Here is a 6,000-nt window from a genome sequence, read left to right as displayed (position 1 = left end):
AATTAAATATCGAGTAAATAAGGATGATCCACCTGAGTGTGATGGATCCAAGGCGATTGTTTCCCCTAGTTATTGGTTTACTCGGTTCTTAGATTAAATGATTAGTAATTGGTTTACTCGGTTCTTAGATTAAGTGATTAGTAATCTGTTTACTCGGTTCTTGGGAATTAGATTACTTTTCGTAAACAGCATAAGGTAAATAGATCTGAACTCATGAAAAAAAGTATAAAAATATTGAGAAATTAAAAAATAATTCAAAATTGTGTTATTCTTAATGCTTATTCGCCAACATTGAAAAGTAATAAAATCAACAGTATTAAACAATAGGAAGGAATTGTCAATGTTGAAAGTTCATAACTCGAACGTGATGAGAATTGGCAGCTTTAGATCCCAGTCCATACATGTAGTACCAAACGGCAACGAAAGCAGCTGAAATCACTATGAAGAATGCTGTGGATGGTTATGATATAACAATAATAATGATATAATATCAAGACATCACAACATCGAGTGTTGATAGTGCCATGGTAGCCTAAAGTCTAAAAGATTTATTGATTTCCCTGTATACATACACCTGAATGGATCGTTTGCAATCGGATATCTTACATGTTTTAGACCAACAGATTATGTAAGTGTTTTATCTTATTTGAAGTAAGTTTGCGATTTTCTTCTATAAAGACAGAGTTCCCCCTTCGTTCTAATATGCCACACACACAAAAAACACACGCACACGACACACAGACCAAGTATAATATTTATAATAGTATATAATTTATTAAATTTATTTATTAATATTATATAATATCAATATATATATAATACAGTATTTGATTAGGAATGTAGTCCACTCAGCAAACCTTCATTTTTCCCGTTGTTTTAGATTAAGCTGACCTTGTGTCAGCACGGGCTCTTGCTCACCAGCAGCCCGTGAAAAATTTTCCCAAATCTCCATTCGTCTCCGTAGGGGTTTAAACATACAGTGCTTCTAGTTTCTGTTCAAAGAATTAAGGGATGATGAGGAATAACATTGGTCAGGAAAACTGTGGGTATGGAAGAAGTATTAGGAATGAAGGAGGCACAGGAAGTCCTGGAGAGAGAGAATAGCAAAAGAGCTATATTATGGGAATGTCAGCCAGGAAAAGCACAGGAGAGAGAGAAAGAGAGAGAGGAGAGAGAGAGATTGTATCACGTCTAACCCCGTTAAAGAGAAAAGCTGACTTCAAGACAATTATGATGGCGACTAGAGTGTAAGAAATATGATGCTGCCATGAAAACAAATCAGCCCCTAAAATGTGGAATAGTTTTACTTACTGTATTTGTGGATGTTTAAGCGAGGAACTAATTCATTCCTGCTCTCTCTCCTCTTCTCTCTCTTCCTTCCTTCCTCTCTCTCTCTCTCTCTCCCTCTCTCTCGTCTCTCTCTCTCTCTCTCGTCCATCCTCCCCCCCTCTCCTCTCTCTCTCTCTCTCTCTCCTCTCCTCTCTCTCATCTGCTGTAGTTCGGAATTTTTTAATCTTCGTATTTTCATGACTTTCTCCTTTGCTTCCTTTTGATTTTAATTTAAAATCTTTCCTTTCCCTTCAATCCTATGAGACCTTGAGAATATAACGGAAGGTAGCAGTCATGATGGTTCTTTTCCCACGTTAGACCCTGGGGGAACAAGGCACTGACTACTTGCGACTTGGTGAGCTAACCTGTGATCTATGATCCTGGATCAGTCAATCTAAAATGCATAAAAACTTGGAATGCATGGAAGTGCGTGAAGGGAAGGGTGAATATGACCTATCAGACCACCACCTCATAGAGTCCAATTCAATTGTTACTGAAAGAAGGGCAAGAATGGCCAATCTATAAATGAAGCAAAAGAAATAAAATTCCTGAAATACGGAAGAGTCCACCAGGACATTACCTCGAATATACAGAAAATAATAAAGAACATTCAAGACAGACAGGGAGATCTTGGGATCAATTGGTGAAGCAAAAGCGAACATCCTCGAGAAGACTATGAAGAGAAGATTAATACTAAAAGGAAAGCAAGATGAAATAGAGCCAGAAAGGTCACCAAAGCAATAAAGAAAAAAGGAAAAAGTAAGCCAAATAAGGATATATAACAAATTAAAAATAAAAGCCACAAGCACAGAAGAAAAAAGATATTATGAAGAATCATGTTATAGACAAAATAAAAAAGTAGGTAGCTGCAGATCATGATAAAGAAAACATATTAAGAATATGAAAAGAATGTTGGAAATGAGATAATGAATGACAAAAACAAAGGAAATCCTGGGAATATGTAGACATGCAGAGTGGAAAGTAGACCTGCGAGTGGAAATACCACCTCAGAAAAAAAAGGATCAGGATATATCACAAAAATAAGAAGCAAGAGATTTACGGAAGAAACCCTAGGGAAAAGAGTTAGAATTAAATTTTCTGAATATGGAAAACAATATACCAAAAAAAAGAAAACAAAATAGGAGAAATATGGAATGAGAGCAAGAAAAGAACAGTATAAACATGACATAGAAGAAATGATGACAAGATTATAGGACAGCATATGATATACCATGTACCATTAAGAGAACATATGACCTAACAAAGACAGAAAATAATCCTATGGAAGAAGTCAATCGAGGATGTAAAAAAATCAACTCGAGTATAAATGAGGTCAAATAAAGCACTGTGGCCAGAAGTTCAAACTATTCTTACAAAGCACCAACATTCAAAGAGAATTGGCAGAATGTTTAAACAGCATACTGAAAGGCAGGAAAACACAGAGCAGCTGGCTTATGTAAAAAACAATACTTACACCGAAGAAACAGCACTCCACAATCAAATTTTAAATGTATCATTTAAAATTTTCATGGGGATCCTAAAAACCTCAATAGAAAACCAATTTAGAAATATAAGGAAAACAAATGAACTGCAATTGGGATTTACAAAGAAGAGGATTTTGATAACTTATATATCTTAAAATATTGCAGTTTAAAAACTGGATTTTTGAATATTGCATATACAAATAGACTTCCAAAAAGCATTTGACTTTGTTAATAGCAAAATGCTCATAGAGGCCTTGAGGGGTAATTGCTTGTATTTGCTTTAATTTGCAGATCTGCTGATGGGAGGTTGAAAATAGAAAAGAATTATGGTATTGCATAGGGGAAAAAACTTAAACCAACATAAACAAAGGAGAGAGAGAGAAAAAAAGCAGGGGTGTTGTTTCAAAAACAAATTCCACCTTATACTACTAATACTTATCATCATTTATACTAGTTATCTATTAATGAAATAAATTATCGTTTTTTTATGATTTCTTCAATGATTATATCAAACGTTCTCCTTTTCATCAGTTAGGTTTGAATCAAAACATCAAATTCAAACGAGAACCAAGAACGAGAAGACCTTAGGAGACGACGCTCAAAACATAAACAAACCGTCATTACCTGAATACATTATTTGCCTTAAGAATGTAAATAAATTACCCAGTTTTGTTAGTAAATTACATGGATTTTTTTAATTATATTCCCATTGAATACTTACAATTATCCACCAGTTTGACTTATTAGAATGAATGAAAAAAACAGGAACCACTTCTAAACCAGAAACCACAAACATAAACTCTGTCAAATAGAAGACGCTCACAATGTCAACAAAGAGACGCCATTTGAGACACCCTCAGTAGCGAAGCTTTTATTCAAACGTCTTTTCATCTTCTATAATACCTAATTGCCGTCTTCATAATCGAGACAATTCATAATTAATCGCAATAATTGATAAATTTCCAAGCTAACTGATAATTACTGTAATAATGTGAGTTATAGATGTTTATATATTAGGTAGTTATGGTACTCCTAGGTTACTCAATAGACGTAACCTTCTATGGGGTCTTAACCTGAGACTGTCTAAAATTAAGTGAGTTATATTCTATGATATCTCAATGATTTATTCATAGGTTAATGTCAAGTTCAAGTTATAAGATTCTATAGGATCTCATTGCTGTAGGCTACAGGATGCCTGTATCCTGTATCCTGGCCTACTTTATCCTAAGAGTGGTTCAATGTTATTGTATGATTTCCTATTGATTTGACAGAAAGTTTGGTACGGCAATTTAATCTATAACCCTATAGCCTAGGCTAGGCTATAGCCCCATGTCCTAGGTTATTTTTTCAATTGATCATAAGACGAGTAGAGGATGATTTAGCCTATGGTGCACATTGTGTCTTTCACCAGTGGTTTTTTTTTTTTTCTTTTTCTTTTTTACGTTATTCCTCCTACTTACGATGGGGTTAGGTTCCCAAAAAACTTATCATTTGTTGGAGAAATCATATCTCAAATATAGCCTAACCTACACTGGGGTAATCAGTACCATCCTTTCATAGGGTAAACAATCACAGATGATCCATCGTCATCACATTGGCCAGCCCTTATTCACTTGATATTTAATTTGTGAAACAAGAATACAATTACATCTTTAAGCATACCATTCAAAAGACTGAAGTTTCGTCAACATAATGTGATATGTGAAAGCCCCCTAGGAACTAAAATAAGAATGTGACGCTCTTCGTAAAATATGTTTTCAAGGCAGTTTTGAAATCCAATATGGCAGCAATTGTGTGGCTGGCCATCTTTCCCAGCCTTCCCAGCACTCATTTGAACAATGTTAGCATATATATGTAATGTTTATTGATCTTACTCAAGATTGCAGTTGTAATCAGCACAATAAAACAACATTTTGTTGCCTATATTAGTGAAAGTATAAAACTTTTTATTCCTGGGGTCATGGTTTGAACTTAATTAATTTTTACCTTGTAATCGGTGGTTTTATCCTTACTGCCATCACAACTGAAACTCCACAGTGCTTATTTGATTGTAATCATACACATTTTGATTTTAATTCACTCCACATTGCACTTGAACCACGTTGCTGTTCCTGGTTCCTTAGTACTCACTCTGCAAACACAGTTATGAGCAGCAGACAACAACACTGAATATGAGGCGCAAAGCTTTATTCCTTCAATGGTTTACTTTACTCATTATTTAGTTTAACTTTATTTCAAAATGATTATTTAATTCATTGTCTATTATCCCTTTTTTGCAAACAAATTAACCCCGAAAAATTACAAATATTTCGGATGTATACTTATGAGCAGATGACACGAGGAAAAATGACTCATTATTGCCAATCTAGTGGAGCGTCACACATACGCCGATGCATTTACAAACTGTTTCCATGAATTCTAGTTGTCATAGTAATGCAGTAATGATAAAATTGCTGTAATATGTATATATACTACAAATAGATACACTAATCTCACTTATTTCCCCAGTTTTGTGTAAGTCTTATACCCAGTTTGAAGGGTAAACACATACCAATTGACAACACTGATAAACAATTGAAGAGCACAAAACTCCGCAAAGAATGCCGTAGTCCCCTTGAATAAGTACAAATAAGTGCTGGTAAGAGGTTGGGTGTATGATTGTTGTGATGAAAGTGCCCCAGCATCTATGGGTACAAGTGGTGTGCGGATTTAGCACAGCAAATGGGAAGTTTGTTGACACAAGCGACTCCGCAAACATTGAAATGGCATCAATCTTCTAAATTTTTTAAATCGTAAGTAAAAACTTTGAAAGCATTATGGGGTTGTGGGCACTGTGTTGGACACCCTTTCATTCCCACCCTCTGTTTAAATCTTAAGATATGGCCTTAATTTCTAACTTTTGGAGAAAATACTTACTTCAAAAAGAAAGCAGGAGGTTTTTGAGCTCCTTCTCATCACCACCAACAACTCGTGACTGATGACCATCTCCTCCGGTGTCAGGACGTGTTAAAAGTACTTTTTCGGAGGGTGGCCTAGCCGTGGTAGTCGGTGAGTTGGGCCGGCCACACGGTTGTTTACCCTATATGGTAGCCTAGCCTACACTACACTCTATACTCAATACATATGTGTTATAGTAATTACGTATTTAAATCAGCTAATTCTCTACATTCAATGCAGCTTGACTTAT

At 35.2% G+C, this 6,000-nt stretch overlaps 1 long non-coding RNA gene across 1 annotated transcript in view; it reads left to right on the top strand.

Moving 5' to 3' along the window:
* The first annotated feature begins 3,658 nt into the window (after positions 1-3,658).
* The window catches only part of LOC135204755 (uncharacterized), an 86,455-nt gene continuing 84,113 nt past the window's right edge, over positions 3,659-6,000 (top strand). The window contains exon 1 of the long non-coding RNA XR_010312332.1: positions 3,659-3,804. This is a non-coding gene — a long non-coding RNA (uncharacterized LOC135204755). The remainder of the gene's footprint in view (positions 3,805-6,000) is intronic.

Source organism: Macrobrachium nipponense, chromosome 47, assembly GCF_015104395.2.
Source record: "Macrobrachium nipponense isolate FS-2020 chromosome 47, ASM1510439v2, whole genome shotgun sequence".
NCBI lineage: Eukaryota > Metazoa > Arthropoda > Malacostraca > Decapoda > Palaemonidae > Macrobrachium > Macrobrachium nipponense.
Note: the sequence above shows the minus strand (reverse complement) of the source record. Positions and strands in the feature narration are given on the sequence as shown.